An 18,391-nucleotide genomic window follows, 5' to 3' on the forward strand; every position below is an offset into this window, starting at 1 on the left:
CTATCTCTAAAGCTCACTGACTCAGCAACTTAAATACAGGTACTCAGAGCTTTGCTGGTGCAGTGAGATTCTTCATAACTGCTTAAGCCCCCAACTTTGTTAACTTAGGACCCAGACAATACTAGTTGGCATTTATTGAGCATTTACAATGTGCCAGAAAACTAATAAGAGCTTATGATTATTTCCCTCATACTCCAAACAGTCCTATTAAGTACGTGATGTTATTTTGTAAATAGAAAAACTAGGAAATGAAGGCACAGAAAGTTTATCTTGTTAGGTGTCACACAGTGTAATCAAAGCAACATTCATATTGTACTAATAAGCAGTGATTATACATAGTAATCATAGCAACACACATGTAACATTTTTGTTGGGTGGGGCAAAAAATTTTTAGAACTTAACATGTATAAACATTTTAACCCATTCATTCCCACAATAATGTTGGAGGTAAATTCTATTATTATTCCATTTTACATATGAGAAAATAACCACACCGAGAAGTTAAGTCACATGCTCAACGTCACAGAGCTAGTGAGTGAGTGGGCTGAGATTCAACCTATATTCTAATTTCAAATTCTGTGCTCTTAAGCAAAGTTTAAATCGCTTCTCATATATTCCTTGATAGAGTCATTTTAGTCTTGGTTTTCCTTTGCACATGCTCTGCATTGTTGGTTGTAAGGATGAGATGACATAACCTGAGTGAAGAGTTTAGCACAGCACCTGACATGCAGTAAAATACCAGCATAAATATTACTTACTAGTCTTTCTAATGGTAATATCATTGGGACTGCTTGCCTATTTTTCCCAATGAAAATAATATGTTTTATTTCCTTAAAGCAGCTAAACAAGAGTAGCCAGCTACAGATAATTAAAATCTTTTTTGAAGGCAGGGAACAGAGATAAACTTTCTCTATTATCTGATACTCTTCCAATGACCATGAAGCATTGTAAACTTTCTTTCTTTTGGGATGCTCATTTATGGTTAACTTCAGAACTGGACAGTCAAGTGAAAAAGACTATGAGCTTTCCATTAGAAAAAAAAATGCAATAACCTCCTCATTTCTAAAACACTGGTGATAATCCACGTTGCCTAAGTTCAGAGAGGCTCATATGAGATAGTAAACGTGAAGACTCTTGGAAAATATATCCCCTAATCGTAGCACTGTCATTGATATCACATAACAGCTAAGAGAAATACCAAATTCATTCAAGCCACCAATACCTTAGGCCTGGCTAGCTACATGGGCTCCCTGGGCAGAGGCTGCCAAGAGAAGGAGATACAGGGTGCTTTTTGGAGATCCAAAGGGAAAATCCATGGAAAAACAATAGTAGGAAGAGAGGCTACTGTGTAGGGAGCAGGTACCAAGAGCATGAAATGAAGTTCCTTAATGTCATGCACAGCTGTAGATGGCCCTGCCCTTAGATGACCCTGCTCTGCAGGTTGGCCTTCCCCCTTGGAGGGGGGAGCATAAAACCACATGGTGGTGGTTGCTATAGTGAGCCAGTGACACATCTGCAGGAGGGCTGGGGCCAGCAGGCGACACATTCCACCCAACATTCTCCCACCACTGGAGCCACCTCTAAGCAAACTGTGGAATGTTTGGCTTTCAGGAAAGGATTAGTGTGTTTAAAGGCCTAGCAGAACCCACTGCCAAGACTCATGAAAGGGCCTAGAAAACAGAGGAGTGGGCTAAAAGAGAAGCCACCCAGGGCAGCCTCAGCAACATGCTATTTTCCTATAGCTTTTCTCAAGGTATCTCAACAATTTGGACAAGGGGACATGGGAAGCTGAGGCTTAGCCCAGTGGCCAAAGATGAAGAGATGTGAATGCCTGTGTGACTGCATTGTTAGCCAGTCAATTAGGAGGGAAGAAGGATCTAGAGAATGGGGTAATTCAAAGTCTTTCCAATAGCATTGCCAACCAAAACAGCACCCCAGAGCAAACCCTAGCTTGTGCTTACAGCCAAGTCTGGTCTATTCCTTCCATCAGCCAAACCGATGGGTGTTAGAAGACTTGCAAATAAGCTCATTTGTAAAAATGGAAAATTGTGATTTAGTATCCTTGGAACTAGCCAGATAAGCAAATGAGAATGCTCTCTGATGATAAATTATGCTAATTTGGGTTTTGTTGGTCAAGTGAGATGTTACCCTGTATTTTACAACCAATTCTGACAATAGGAGTCACTAAAGTTTCAATCTTGTAATTTTTTTTGGTGGGGGGCGGGAAGAGTGTTCCTGCCAGAACTCCAAACAGCTCAACCAAACAGTTGCCTCAAATTTCCTTTTAATAAACAAATTTACTTTGGCATGTTATGCTGTGTGCCTTGTGGATTTTTGGAAATCAGTTCTAGTTTATTCAGATAAATTGCTTTGTAAGAGCTCATGAATATTAGCACATACATGATACACAAAATATAATAGAACACTGTTTATCACAAGTCATTTTTAAATGTTAATATTTTCTATTTTTAGGAGGAAATATATGTACATTGTAGAAGATACAAAATATCATTAAAGTAGCAAAATTAGTATTCATTTGGTAGTAAGTAATGAAAACCCAACTCAAATCAGCTTAACCCGCTCCTATCATCAGGAAATCCAGCTGGAGTGGACTGAGCTTCAGGCATGGATTGTTCCAGGAATTCAAGCAACAAATGTCACTTGAGTCAAATGTTATGGGAAGGGCAGACAAAAACTGTCTACATATTCACTGCAAAAATATAATAGTCCATATTCCCATCACTCAAAACAATTGTGCTTGATAGTTCAGTCTGTTTTCTTGCAGTCTTTTTCATGTAGATTTTCTTACCTTGTTTGCATGTAAATTTTAAGCCTAGAGAGATAAGGTATTGCATCTAAAAGGTGAAAAAAAGACATGAATGATTTTCATAATAAGGAACTACTGTGCTGACCTAGGGCTCCCAGTTCTTGCAGTAAGTGCCCTGGAGGCATGTTCTGCATTACTGCCTTAGACCATCTGCATTTGCTAGTCTAGTAACAGTAGCACCTAAGAGAACTTTTATACCTGTGCTTACAATATGAAGGCAACTAGCCAGTGCAGTTAATAATCTCTCCGGAGGGTGGTTAGCAATAGTGAGGAAAATAAATTTTAATTTCTTTTACCTTTTTTTCTGTAATTTTTATTATAATGATTAGCATGTATTAATTGTGCAAAATAATGGGTTTCACTGTGATATTTTCATACATGCCTGTAATGTGCTTTGATGGTACTGCCTTCCCTATTTAATTATAGTTAATTTAAATGCAAATAGCCACATGTAGCTAATGGCTACTGTATTTGGATCATGCAGGATCTACACCACAAACTTCATGTGTAGAAATCACAGCTTAAAAGTGAAACTGCCAATCATACTCCTTCAAGAATAATGGAAAACTTAGGTCAGAAAGTCCAATTAAAAGACACTTTACCAGCATCAGCAGTGGCTCCTTCTCATTCTCAAGCCAAGCCCTTAACTATGGTACAGGACAAAGCATGACCTCCCTTCTCACCCAAGGCCAATGTGAATCACTTCTGTCACACAGGGCAGTGTTGTTAGGAAAGTTGGCGGGCTTTGGAGTCTTGATTTGTAAATTGTTTCCTGTTTTGTCCCAAGGAGGTAAATATGGTAACAGGGCCAATAGTGGTAAGGAAGGACCCATTGAGATCACAGATAATGGCTGTGAATTCCTACAGCTGCCCAAACTGGCTATTGATGGTGAAATTTCTGTTATTTTAAGATTTCAACTGAAACAGAAATGTGTCTGTGAAGTGCCACAACTCTACTTTCTTCCGCATTTTTCTTCTGTTATTGAAGGTTTGCAGTTCCTTTGGCAATTAAGGCACAGACTCCATTAGTGTCACTTATTAGATCAGAGTCAGGTTGTGAACACCCCAAGTAACACAGCTGAAGACCTCAACCTTTCAAGGATTCAAATACAGAACGTCAATAGCAAATATGTGATCCAAACTGTTTGTCTTGAAGATGCAATAGCAAAGTCCCTTCAGGAAGATCCACAATAATGTGAAATCTGTTATGTGCCTTCTGTTCTAGATTCCAAGTTCTTAAGAGTCAGGGGCCCATCTGTCCACAGCCCAAGATGGTGTGCCCATTAGTAAGACCAGCAGGGACTGAAGGCAGGTTGCTGAAGATGGCTTTCCTAATACCGGCCCTTCATGTGTTCCCTGGTTGACCTTGTATTGACAGAGCTGGGAGGGTCCAAGAGTCAAGAGAACGTACCTCCAAAGAATGCAACCAAGGGATTCAACAGGCTTTGCTCCTTCTTCTCTAATATCTTCAGTTCCAATGTGTTTCTGAAATAGAGAACCCCTGAAGTTTATTTAATGGCAGAGTTTTTTGCTTCTTACTTTGGGAACTCCTAGTAATTATATGAGCAATAACTGGAGGGTGACAGGTGTGTGCTAGTTACCTGTACAGTGTCATGTTTTCCAGTTTGCTGGACATTCCACAAGTCTTTTCTGTGTGCACTCATGTTGGCCCTTTATGGGTGTTCCTACCAAGGGGAAACCAAACCACTCCCCTCTCAGAGCTCTAAGCCTCATTCTTCAAGTCTACAATGCAAATAATAATGCCACCACCTTAGCCAAACTGTGACCCTTGGACTAAATCTGGCCCACCAACAGCCAAATCTAACCATGTCAGTTTGTTTATAGATTGTCTATGGCTACTTTTGTGGTACAAAGGCAGAGCCAAATAGTGGTGACAGACACCATCTGGCCTGCAAAGCCATCTGGCCCTTTACAGAGGACTGAACATAGCACATGATAAGTGCTCAATAAATATCAGCTGCAAATATTATCGTTGTCAGGCTCCTCTTCTGTCCTGAGTCTTTGTCCTTTCTGGTTTGTTTCCCTTTTTCATTCTCTTTGAAACAGAAAAACAAAACAAAACAAACAAACAAACAAAAAACCCAAAGTTTGTTTGCTTAGTTTGTTCAGTACTATTCTGAATACAATCTGGTCTCCAAATTGTGGGTGGGAACTTTTCCCATACATACCAAGAAGTTCTCCAGGGGACACCACCTGGGTGTCTTATCATTTAATTATTTAATTCTGACACCATCCACCTGATGGTAATTTTAGATTCCACAGGTTAAGGGCTCAGTCCCTCAAGTAGACAAGCCACTACACATAGTCGGTTTTCACCACTATTCCTGTGTTTCTGATTGACCAACTGTAAATTAGACATCCCATGACTCTCATCTTGGAGGCCACCTTGCAGGATGGTTTGTAGAACTCCAGGAAACACTGTAGCTCTATTGCTGCAAACTATGAAAGATATAATAAAGGATGCAGAGAAGCAGCCAGACAGAAGAGAGATGCATAACTGTGCAGGTAGGGGTGGGTAGCTGCCATGTCCTCTCCAGATACCTCCACATATTCAGCAATTCAGAAGATTTTAGAATCCAGTTCTTTTTGAGTTTTTCCTGAAGACTACTTTATGTAGGCATCATTACATCAGTGGACATTGGCGATCAACTCAAGCTTCATCTCCTCTCCCCTCCCTGGAGGTCTGAGAGTGGAATGCAGCGTTTCAATCCTCTAATCACATGGTCGGTTCCCCTGGCAACTGGCCCCCTCTCCTAAGGCTATCCAGGAGCTCCCAGCCATCAGTCATCTCAGCAGCATACAAAAGATATATCACTTAAAAGATTTCAAGGGTTTTAGAAGCTGTGTAGAGGGAACCAGGGGCAGAGACCCAAAAAGTACTTATTATAATATCACTGTGTATAACATATCCTGGCCCCCACATTGGCTTTTTTATCTCCATCTCCCCCAACTCACCCCACACAAGTATTTTCTGAACATCATTCCCACTATAGGTTTCAGTTCTACCCTTTCTCTTCAGATTAAAGCTACTACTTTCTCACCCTGGATTCTCTGACTCCGTTAGAGATGCTTTCTTCCCTTTATCAAGCAGGGATTAGGGTCCCCTGGCCTCTGCTGGACCCATTTCCCTATCCAGCTACCAACTGTTTTAACTTAAGATTATTGAAGACATGAGCAGGGGTACTTGCTATGTACAGTTATGTAGGTTTGACATGGCTTAGCTATGCTCAGTGGCTTTGCAGGCCACATGGATACCAATCCCAATCCTGCCATCCTGCCTTGTTTTTTTTTTTCCTGACTTTTTATTTCATCTCCTCATTAGAAGGGAAAACATTCTGGTTTATCTGTTATCTTCTTCCTTAGCCATAAGCAGTCACCATGTTTTCTTTCGAAGAGTCCATTTTGCTCTTCCAAGTTGAGAGCCTTCTTAGGAGAAATCATAATGAACCTACATTGTACTTTTATCAGCTAAGCCATGGAGATAAAAACTCTGCCAATGCAGTTGAGCCTTTGTTTATTCAAGAACTCCTTTCTGCAGGACACTGGCCCATGATTGAACTTCAAGTTTGTTCTTTTTAATTTTTTAAAAAATATTTTTATAGTAGATGAACACAATACCTTTATTTTATTTTGATGGGTGCTGAGGATCGAACCCAGTGCCTCACATGTGCTGAGCAAGCGCTCTACCAACCCCAACCCTCAAGTATGTTCTTGATGAGCAATAGGGGTGATAATGGCAAGAGAAGAGACTAGTAGCCAAGAGCATTCTTGGCAGATCATTTTTAAAACCCGACACTGGACCATCTCTATGTTCTATAGAACACTATCTTTCTGTAATTTCAAAATCCCAAGCCATTTCTGCAGCATGACTCAGTTCAACAGGCAAACTGGCTTTTTAATTCTATTGTTGTTTATTATATCTTCCATCAGTCCTTTTTTATCCTGTCTTCCAAATTTTATTCATATTTTTTGACTGAGTGTTTTGGACACAATAAGGAATTTTAAATGATGATGTTTTTCCTTAATAAAACTGAAACATGTTCTTACTGTTTTCAGTCCTATAAAGATGGGGTTTTGACAAGTCAAAAGTTTTTGGACTTTGAAATCATAATTTGCAGCAGTTGTTCCCAACTGGCATGTTGGGGTTTGGGGTGGAGAGAGATGATGGAGAATCACCTGGGAACTTTTGTAAATTCTCTGTGGTGAGGCTCTCAAGATTCAGATATACCTACTTCTGATATACCCCTCCCAAACTGAAAATACTTTATAGATAATAAAATGCAAAGACCAGGGAGGAGGTATGTGGGGAGTTTTGGATTATCAAAGGTGCTTTAAAATCTGATTAGTGACTTTGTTTGCTCAAGAGACCCAATACCTGGCTTAAAGGTCACAATTAGAGGTTGAAGAAATCAGAATGGTATTCAAGGCCCATTTTGCCTTTTGTCAAGACACCCTGGAAACATCAACAAAAATCTTCAAATTATGAGATCTAATTTGATTTCATTACATTACAATTTGAGTTCTGTCAAAAACTATCACAGGCCCAGTTAGACAGAAGGAATTTGTAAATGGATTGAAGCCATTTCTGTGGGAGAAAACACTTTCATTGTGGAGAAAATATATATATTTGTAAAGATTCTAACCTTTGTAAAGATACTATACATTAGAGATGGTTTGCTTAGGGAAAGCACACAAACTGGCAAAAATTTAAGTAATTTTTTTCTGAAGGGACTCTGCCCTTTTAAAATGTTCTAAAATCTGACCCCATGCAAAAGAAAAATTGACCTAACCTACCATTAGTCCTGGTTAATTCAAATGCAATTTTAACAAGAAAGTTAATTCAAATGCAATATCCAAGTTGTGGCCAAGTTTCCATCCTTTTAAGTTTCTGAATAAGACAATCCCAGAAGTTTAATCAAGGATTAATTTATGCCCTGCCAAACCCTACAGTGATTTTTACATATTGGATTATATATGCTTTTGTTTTTGCATTTATTTATTTATTTACAAGTAGATTACATGTCTCTTAGATGGGGGAATATGTTTTTTTTTAATTTTATTTGCTTGCTACCTATTCCTGAACACCCTCAAATCTCTCAGCACATATTAATAATAGTATGTACCAGTATTTACTATCTGCTAATCACTATGCTAAATGGTTTATACACATAACTCATTTTATTTCTTACTATCCCCCTTGGATATATGAAAACTGAGGCTTGGAAACGTTAAGTAAGTGGCACCCAGGCTAAATAAATGGCACAAATCTAAAAAGTGGTAGATGGAGGATTTGAATCTATGCCACCCAAACCCAGACCCCATGTGCTGAGTTACCCTGCTGCACTCTTCTGCACTGCTCCTGGTCTGAGCTGATCAAATGCTGCAGGCGCATGATGCCAGCTTGTGCCAGGAGAACACTTTTCCCTAAGAATGTTTGAGAGGCATCAAGGATGAGCTTTTATGATGTGATAATGAACATCTGTAGCCTCCCTGTGCACCCAGCTGAATGTCTGCCTAAGTCTGTTTCACACATTCTATTGGAAAAGGACTCTACAGTATATTTATGAAATAGACTTCTTTCCCTTCACAATCACCCACAGAGGCAAATCATGTGCAATCTTCCTTTTATAGACAAATAAAAAAAGATAGAGAAAAAAAAGAAAGCAGGTCTTCCAAGTTTAAGAAGAAACTCAAATTTAGGAAATCTATGTTTGCCTCGACAGTTCTTGAAATTCTCAGCAGGCTCTTCATTCAGCCCCTGCCCAAATACTACCAAGCACGTAATGGTGAAAGCATATGAGACCTCAAACAAACAAATAAATAAACAAAAAAGGAATCCACAACAAAAACAAGATAAAACCATGAGAAAAAAATCAAGACAAAACTATGCAGGAAAAATTAATTATAAGTCATTCATTAGTACATTGGCAAAATTTTTAAAATGTATTTGTCATTTTTGGAGCAATTCTGCTTCATATTCTTGGAATTCTGACTCCACAATGATAGCTCTTCATGCTAATACAGTTTCTGATATAATAATTTTAAATACTGTTGTAAAAAGCATGCCACTTTTCTTTCAAGGAGACACTGTAAATCTGTTTTCCGTAGACCCCTTAAATATATTAGGCAATTTTTGTAAGATGCCCATTGCACCCAATTAAACAGTGGCACTTACATCACTTTCTTTCCAATATATTCTTTTGCATCTCATTTAGACTTATTACTCAGACAGCCCAACTATTGCCTGATTTAGAAGGCCTGTGTTGGAATGTGTAATGTGGAAATAGTCCTAGAACAGGAATGATATATATAGAATACTTTAAGCAGTGTTAGGTATATTTAGTATTTCCACTTATTGCTGTTTCAGATGATTTATAGTCTGGGCTATGTTATGTTTCTCAGAAATTATTCCGGTTACATTTCAAATTTTAATTTGGAAAACATTTTAGGAAGTACAAAACAAACAGAGGTGGATCCAAGTTTTCTTGGATTGCTGAAACAGCAACAACAAAGACACTGATACAAATTCTAGGCACAGAGTGGGCTGTAGCATCATCTCTACCTCTTCATAATTTTTTACTATCTCTGGCAGTGAGAGGAAGAAGACAACTTGCTGAATTTCAAATGTCCTTCAGTAACTGGAACACTGCATTCTAATGCATTTTGATGAGTCAGATTAGTTATTTGTCACATATGTTGGTAATGCAAGGAAATGTATTCAGTCCAGAAAATTAATCCAGGCAGCCAGCCATGAGCAGATGAATGAAAGTGACCAAAATCAGATCAGAACAGAAAGCTGAGAAGACCATACTTTTAAGGCCATTCAGTAGCCAAATCCTTTTAATATTGAGTAAGAGGTTTAAAGGTTGAAATCTCTGCCTTTTCGTGAAAGAAGAAATTCTTCCCTTGCTTGGGAAGAAAAAAAAAAAAAAGATATTGGAAAGAGGATGCTTTTTATAATTTTCTCATTCCCTGAAAATTTATGTCTTACTTCTAGGACACACGTGGATCCCACTAACATGTGGATAGGGAGGCTTCATTATTGATAAGTTGTTTATTAGAGATTGGGAATGTATGTGGGTACCCTGACACAGCGGGCTGGGGACCCTTTGCCATGGAAAAGAACAAGAAAGTGAAAAGTCAGGGCTAAATTTTGCTCTGTCGTTGGTCAAATTCTTCCCAGAGCTGAAAACAACATTGTCCTTCCCAGGCTGTTGAAATGAGATAATGTCACATCCTGTATGAGATCACTGGGTCATAAGCTTATCCCCAATGCGATTTTCTTGGCATGTAGGAACATTACTGGGTAAAGGGGGAAAGGATGAGCGTGGATGGAACAAAACCATTCGTTTAATTAAGCTTATAGCCTTGTCACCTTCTGCTCTGATCCCATCAGATCTCAGCAGCTAAGCGAGGTCAGGCTGGGGCTGTCAGTGAATTACTCTCTAGTGGTGGCATGTCCTATTCAGCCAAAGCTTTCTACCTCCCAGACAGGTGTGTGCTGCTTCATGGGCTTGTAGGAAAGGGACATCAGTCAGACGACAATCCTAATGTGGTTTGGCTTTTCCTAAAAGTTGCTACAATCTATATGAAGGTGATGTATTTCAGTGCCAATATACTACATCCCAAGTAACAGATCCATGGGGACAAAGCTTCTTTCACAAAGTCAAATAGGACCTGAAGTCAACTGAGAGACATCCTGGCCTTCTCAGATATTGGCAGGGTGGAAACGACAGCTGAGGCTCAGTATTTAGTGTCATCTCTAGTAAGTCAATCCCCAGTCCTGCCTGAGGAAATGGTTTCCCTCCCAGGGCTTCCATGGCTTGTTTTACTTACTTGGAGGTGATAGAATCTTGCTGAGACTGTGGCTATTGCAAATCCTATTAAACGGTTATGTTGTTGCCATGATATTTTGTTGTGTCTGCTTGCCAGAGCCACCTTCTCTTCAGACAAGGAGCCTTCTACCACAACTGACTGTGGATTTGGCACTGAACCTCAGCAGGGAACCTTCTTGTCTGGAGGACCTTGCTGCTTATCATGCACCAATTGCTACTGCATGTCCTGATCACCTTCCCCATGTCTATTTCACTGTGTCCTTTAATCCTTTACCTCTCCAGGTTTCTGGAGTGAATTCTCGAGTTAACATGTTGACTTTATGGACTGACCTTTTGTTCAGTAACTACCCTTGCCCTTGACCCTCACTCATCCTTGGGAGAGGAGTGAGCAAGGAGGAGAGTCCATGTAGAAGGGAGTATGACTTCTACTTTAATTCAGAGTAGTCCTGCAGCATTCAATACACAGACCAATAAGGCAAGGGAAGACACCTGCCAATTTAACCTTTCACTTTATGTCTCCTGAGCCATTTTGATCTTGCTTTTGTTGGTCTCATGTTTCTCTCCTGGTTTAGCTACAGCCCTTTGGATACAGTTGCCAGAACCAAGAGAGAGGAACTTTAGAAAGGGTTGTCTGCCAGGAGCCAGGACTGCAGGATGGGAATTCCAAATCTCTAAACCATGGCCTGACAGTCGTGATGCACTCTTATTCTGAAGTTTACTTCAAAAATCTGGAAAAGCAAAGGATTAAATGAGATGATGATGATGATAAAACCAGATGTATAGAATAAATATCTGATCTCCCTCCTTTCTTAGTCTCTGACCTCCTGCTAAAGACTCCCACCAGCCAAACCTAATCAGCAACAGAAGGGCAGGGAACCCACTCATGCTCTCTCCACAGATCAGCTCCGGACCTGGAGCAGGGTGGAGAAAAGGACCAGGAGCAGATAGGGAATTTCAGTGGGATCTACACACTGTTGACAGTTTAGTTAGTTCGTTTCATGTTTGGATCTCCTCAGGGATCCAAAGGGCTACTTTGAAAGCAAACACGATCCAAAACAGGAGAACAATTTTTATGACTCCAAATAAGTATATAGGTTTAACACATGCTCCATCAGAAGCCCAGTGGAATTGAGTCAGAGAGAGAGGGGTGTACTCTATAAAGTTAGCCTTTGTTCTTCAGAAGTATTTCTTTCTAATGCAAGTTTGCCTACAAAGCTACTTTTACATTCTAAAATGTCCCCAATGTATGACCAATAGCTCCAGATGTGTTAATAGCGCTAAAGCAGCTCACAACAGGCTACTTGAGTTATTGAATAAAAGAACTCAACAGGCAGCTAAGCCTTCCGACCACACACTTTCACCTTTACACATTCTGAATCAGCTTTCAATAGGCATTAAATTCTTCCCTTGTTTTCATTCTCTGCTGTAGTAGCTGTACTGGGGACATTTGAATAGCTAGGCTGCAACTAAGTACCCTTAAATATAGGTCTTTGAGAAATCTCTGTGTGGACACGAGTTTCATACATAAGTCATGGGCAAGATAGTGGGGGAGTTCGAATGTTAAAATATTGAAATAAAAGGCAGGAGGCTTGAGCCCTACTCCTAGTCTATTATTCTGGAACAGTCCTGCAGGGTAACCTTGGACAAACATCTTTACCTTTCCAAGACTCCTATTTTGCTACTCCAAAATGGAAACTAGAGTCATGTTCTACACAGGAGACATCGATGGGTGCATCTATAAACCTGGGCTTTGTTGAAAGCATGTAATCTTTTGGGGATGGGGGAAGGTGAGTTTGTTGTAGTGTTTGCTTCTGGGTGGTTGCTTTCCGAGGACTCCTGGTTTCGCAGTGCAAGAGACAACAGAGCATGAAAATAAAACTTCCTTTAAATGGTGCCTGTGTTTCTGGCACCACGGCAATCCACCAAGCCATGTTGCCTGGCTTGGTTTATTAATGTTCACACCTGAACAGTTTACAGGACTGCACATCCTACTGCAGTTTAGCATCCTCCCCTGAGTGCTTCTCAGTGAGTTATTTACTTGGTGTGACAGGAAAGGGATTAAAAATGTACTGTGTTAAAAAAAATCATCTCCTCATCTTCTGCATATCCACATGATGCACCAGAAGGAGCAAAAGAGTGATCGTTCTGGGACAGTATCCAAAAACAAGTTCCACTGAAGATGCTTTGCTCTTCCTTGAAGCCTCAGGCTGCTCAAACCCATTTTCTATCCTTCTCAATATTTGTCCGGATAGTGCTTTAATAGAAGCTTGTTTTTCACAATCTACTCATGTGCCAGAAGCATTCAGGGAATTCCTAGATTGTTCTAAATTTTTCCCAATTTAACCTCTTCTGTGAAGAAGACCTGAAAGCATCCACGTGTCTGTTTTAGAACCATTCATATGACTTATTCTGCATTTGGTGGTTTTTATTTTAACTGGGATCAAGGGTTATAATGACAGATCTGGGATGCCACTTCACTAGCAGCAAAAGGAGAGAGAGAGAATGGGGGAAGAAGGTTTATTTGTGTTAAATGAATTCCAACATACCTGCATCGATGGAGAATAATTAAATAAGCACTCATTCAATAAACCTGCTGCTATCCTCCTCCCACCTCCTCTCTAGGCAACAAAGCCTACAGAACACTTACCTCCTCAAGGATGCCCTCGTTATTCAGATAGCAGCACTATTTTTTTCTTCATGCAGGTTCACTTCAAAAGAGCTCCTCTGTTGAGTATGGAAGGATCAAGGGAGAAAACAAAAGAGCAGAAACACTTAAGGGTTTGAGGGGGGAAATGTCAAAAAGTAAGAGAAGTGGATCAATAAAAGGAAAAGAAATTCACAGTCACTAGGTCAAGACGTAAACTGTCTGAGGACAGATTCGTAAAGAAATTGGCCCCAAACTCATGTGGTCCTCTGCCTCAGAAACATGAGGGCCACCTCGTTCATAGAATTTGGGGGACTAGCACCTGAAAGCAAACCGTTTCTCAACACAAACCAGATTTCTTAAACCCCAGTCATATATTTCTCACTTTAAATCTTGTTGTATGTAATCAGAGGTGGCCATGAGAATGTTGAGTCTTGGACATCTGATTTCAGGGAGTTCACTGATGGAGGATTCCAGTTCTGCCTGCTGAACTCCATAGTCACATTTTCAAGGAGAAATGTTTCCCACCAGCTGCACCAGCCAATGACTGAGTGCAGTAGGGAAACTATCACGCATGGGTTCATAGGAGCTACTCCTCAGGGACACGTATACTTGGTAGTGAGCTGATTTGGGATACCAGGCTACCTATGTTTAGTTTTGCTACAAGTACATTTATTTCTATGTGTGGTTTCAAAGATGCAATAGTTTGTCAAGAGGAGAAGTAGGGACTTTCCTGAAAGCTGAGGAAAAGAACTGGTAGGGGGTTCACTTGGAAAGATATCCCAGGAAGCAGATGTAAGGGCCTGGAACAGGAAAGGAGGGAAACCAATACATGGATGCGTGACTAAGTTGACAACTGCTGGATTGGACTTGAGGACTCTCAAAGGCAGCCGTGCCAAACTCCCTGGAACTGCACCACAGTCTGAGACTTGGCCACAGGATCTTCCCTCCTTCCTTCTCTCCTTCACTCAGGGTCAGACCTGCTTCACAGCCAGATGGCTCTGGCAGCTTCCCGTGGCTCCCTCTCCATTTTCTCTTACAGGCATTAATTTGAATACATTTCTTGCACATTTAATCCCATTCTTTCCTCTTCTTCTTGGAAGACCTGGATCAGCCCATAAAATAATACCTCCTGCATTATGTATATAATTATTCACAATGATATACAATGATACAAAATTATGTATATATTTAAAGTAAATATAGAATGGAATATCGGACATCTCTGGATCATCATTCACTTACTCTTGGGCCCCCCTCTTATTCAAGCCCCTGTTGCAGCAGCCACCAGTTTCGTGTAGGTCTCAACCAGCTTTGCCCAGTCCTCAGAACACCTTGTTTAGCTCCTCAGAACATCTGCTGCAACTGCAGCTGCTCCTGCTTGTAGAGCCAAGAAGTCCAGAAGTGTGGGGCCATCTTTGATCAGTGAAGGATGGGAGTCAATGGATGCTTTCCCCTGCCATCTCCTACAAAGCCCTGACACTCATGTCATAAGGCACTTCAGATGGTCTTGGATTGAACTCTAGTTGTATGTAGCAGTGGTCCACTCATTCATGGATCCATATACTTATTTTCTTCCACTCAATTTTAATCTCCCAGAACCCCACTTCTGCTTCCTGGGATACCTTTCTGAGTAAACTCTCTTTGCAGTGATGTTCAGGGAAGCTCATATTTAGCATCTTTGTAAACTATACCATTCATGAAATCACACTTAGAAACAAATACACTCCTGTCTTTTGGCAGGAGTGACTGGTGACTCAACACCATCAGCTCCATTGTCATGTGGTTGCTTCAGTTGAATCCTAACTGTCCTCATTGTCTTACCAGCTGCATGTTCTCAGTCTCAGGAGAGAAGATACTGGGTCAAAGAAAGAGAAAAATTCTACACACCTTGCACCCCAACCACCCTTCTACTATGGCTAAACAGAGTGGGAACTCAAAAAGTCTATGCAAAGGGGAATAGCAAGTGAGGAGAGTCTTATAACAGCCAGCCAAAATTGGACATGTATCTATAATAGAATATGTTTTTTTTTTCATTTCAGTGGACCATTCCTGAGATATCTAGGCATAGTGGCAGACTGGTAGAGTGACTCCACCAGAGGACTCAGGTCCTTGTGCCATATAGAAGTTTCACACCTACCAGAAAAACCACCAAAGAACTTTGCACACCTAATTGAGATGAATTTCCTATAAGGAGTTGCCCATATTTACAAAGGAATTTTCCAAATTCAATTGACAAAAAAATAATGAAACAGTAACTACAAAGCCACTGGCTTTTTGCTTTTTGAAGCACATTTTTCAGATTTTTACAGAATGTGTTTCATTTCTAGGAACATGTTGCATCATGTTTGAGCTGTTGACAGCTCTTTCTCTGTCCACTACCTAGGAACTACTTTCTTCAAAGGGTGGTAATGTGGGTATGAAAGAGAGTATTTCTGACCCAAATTTAAATGGACCTACAGTCTAGGGACATCTCCAAACTTTCTACTCTGAATGAGAAAATCCTCTAAGAATGCACACCTCTGAAGTTATGATAACTGTCTAATAAGAAAAATGCCTAAAAGCAAATCTACCCTGTGGGGTTTGCACCTAGCTTGTTTATGAGGACACAACTTCTTCATACTTTCCATTAGGAAGCAGCCAACTTAACATAAGATCACCATAATTTATAAATCTATAAATTGAAAAAAAAATTGAATGGAAAGTTATGAAGTAGATGTGCCTGGAGAGGTAGGTAGTAGCCAGGCCACCAGGGGGATCTTAAAGCCAAATTCAAGATTTGGGTTTTAGTTTTTCCAAACTGGAAGTTTTATGAGTAGAGAAGATGAAAGACAGTATTAGACTTGGGTTCACCCAGCTGATATTGTAAGGGACAAAATTAGATTTTGGGAAAAGGTTAGAGTCTTCTGAGCAAGGTAACTTAGAAGATGAGCTTAAAGTAAATGGGTTTGTGCTCTTAGAAGAGACAATATATTGGATATGGGAAAAAAGGAAGATTCTGGCTTATGGAGCCGCATACATGATTGGTCTTATTCAATCTTAACTGTTAACTTTCAAAGAAGACAAGGCTCAAGGGAGGTGATAGGTGAAAATCTTGAGCTCATTTAAAAAGATGTGAAATTTGAGTTTGCCTTTGAGGTAGTGTCAAAGCAACAGCTGGTTTCCAAATAGGGCACAGCTTGGAAATTCATATTTGTAAAATCTCTGATGCTAATTGAAGGCTTGTGCCTAAAACAGGTCACCTAGGAATACAAAGTAAAGTGAGAAGAGAATTTAGGATCTAGCCTTGACCCCAGCTCTTCCTGGCCAGTCAGAACATGATGAGCATTCCAAGGAAATGGAGCGAAGCAACCAGATGTTAAAAAGAAAATACATGGCTATCAGAAGCTATTTATGCCTAATTTAGATCAAATGGTGAATACAGAAATATTGATCAAATGAATGAAGAAATTCCAAACACTTCAGGGGGCCTCTTAGGTAATATGCTGTTAATAAACCCCAAATCCATTCCCGATCTCAGTCTCCCCTTCTCTACAGAGAAGACTGAAATGAAATCTACTTCTTCCAACTCACCTATTCACCATGGCCACAGGGCTCAGTAGGATCAACGAGATATGGGCACATGCTGGGAGACTTTGAAGAACGTTTGTTCTGGAGAAGGAGGCAACTGAAGCTCCCTTCCCAACTCCCCTGCTTTCATGTGGCCACATGGGTTTAAGATGAAGACACCATCTTGGGATCATGAAGCCATAAGCATCAGGACAAAATGACAGTGCGCCAAGGCTGAGCAGACATTCTAGAGTCTTCTGTGAGATGCCCAGGGATCACTGCCAAGCCCAGAACTCTCCTCCCACCAGACTACATGTTACAAATCCGTATTTGGCTAAGCCACTCCTAGTAAGGTTTTCTGTTACCTGTACTGAACACAAGCCCCTTCAAGAAAAGGTTTGTGTCAACACAAGACCCCTTCAACAAGGGTGTCTGATTCTCTTGTCAGTAAACTGCTTTGACATGTGCTTTATTGTATAAATAATTGCTATGGGCATTTGGGTTGGATGGGCCAATTTCTGCTTGGTCTGACCACCAAAGAAAATGATAATAGACCGAGTGTAACTTGCTGTGGGACTCCAATGCCCAGATCCAAATGCATGAGGGTCATGCCCACCAAATATCACAGCTTGACGGAAGGGCCACTACCACCCACTTTATGTCTTTCTTCTCAGAGCTAAACATATTTATGAATATATGAAGTTCATTTACAAAGGTAAGAAATGACTGCCTCAAAGTAGAGCAGTGAGTTGGCTGTCAAATCTCTGAGATCATTTGATTACACATATTGAGATTTCCTGGTTTATCTTCCCAGGCTAAAGTTTCTACTTCATGCCTGTAAGTTTTTAATTCTCACCTGGTGTTATCACATCTGTGTTGATTACCTCCTGGGCAAGTGTGCACAATTGGCACAGAGTTTTAAATCAGTGTTCCCCAGCTTTCATCCGTGGAACAAATGTGCTTCCTATCTATAGTAGAAATCACCCCATGTTGTTATTTGTCAGCTGGTTGCAAAGGAGCTGACAAATTCCAAAATCCTATTGTAAAAGACAACTCTCTGCTGACTTGTCCAGCACTTCTACTTTGCAGCCAAGCTGCAAATGCCATCCCAAAGGTATTAGGTGGCTCTTTTTCTATGTTCATGACAAGAAACAAGAAAATGAAAAGTTGCACGAAGCTGAGAAAATTGCAGAAAACTGGCAGGGGATGACTTTCACCTGAGCAATTTGTCAGTTCCAAAGGGACATCTGAAGCAAGCTTTAAGAATAAGAAGCATCCGGTTCTCATTCCAACTGGTTTGCCTGCTCATAATTATTGCAACATGGAATAACATCCCCAGCCCTGCATTGCACCTGTGTAGGCTCAATGACTACAACTGGCCCACAGTATTAGTTAACACCAATGACAAAAGTCAAAGGTCTTGGTTTATTACAATATGTTCTTTTTTTTTTAACTAGACATATTACATTTTTCTAGTTCCTGCCTGTCAAGTATACTTGCATATAAACTCCTGTC

General features: G+C 40.3%; 1 long non-coding RNA gene across 1 annotated transcript in view; it reads right to left on the reverse strand.

Moving 5' to 3' along the window:
• Positions 1-3,137: 3,137 nt before the first annotated feature.
• Positions 3,138-18,391, reverse strand: part of LOC120892797 (uncharacterized) — a 77,224-nt gene continuing 61,970 nt past the window's right edge. Inside the window, exon 2 of the long non-coding RNA XR_013423651.1 lies at positions 3,138-4,312. This is a non-coding gene — a long non-coding RNA (uncharacterized LOC120892797). The remainder of the gene's footprint in view (positions 4,313-18,391) is intronic.

Source organism: Ictidomys tridecemlineatus, chromosome 7 (genome assembly GCF_052094955.1).
Source record: "Ictidomys tridecemlineatus isolate mIctTri1 chromosome 7, mIctTri1.hap1, whole genome shotgun sequence".
Classification (NCBI taxonomy): Eukaryota; Metazoa; Chordata; class Mammalia; order Rodentia; family Sciuridae; genus Ictidomys; species Ictidomys tridecemlineatus.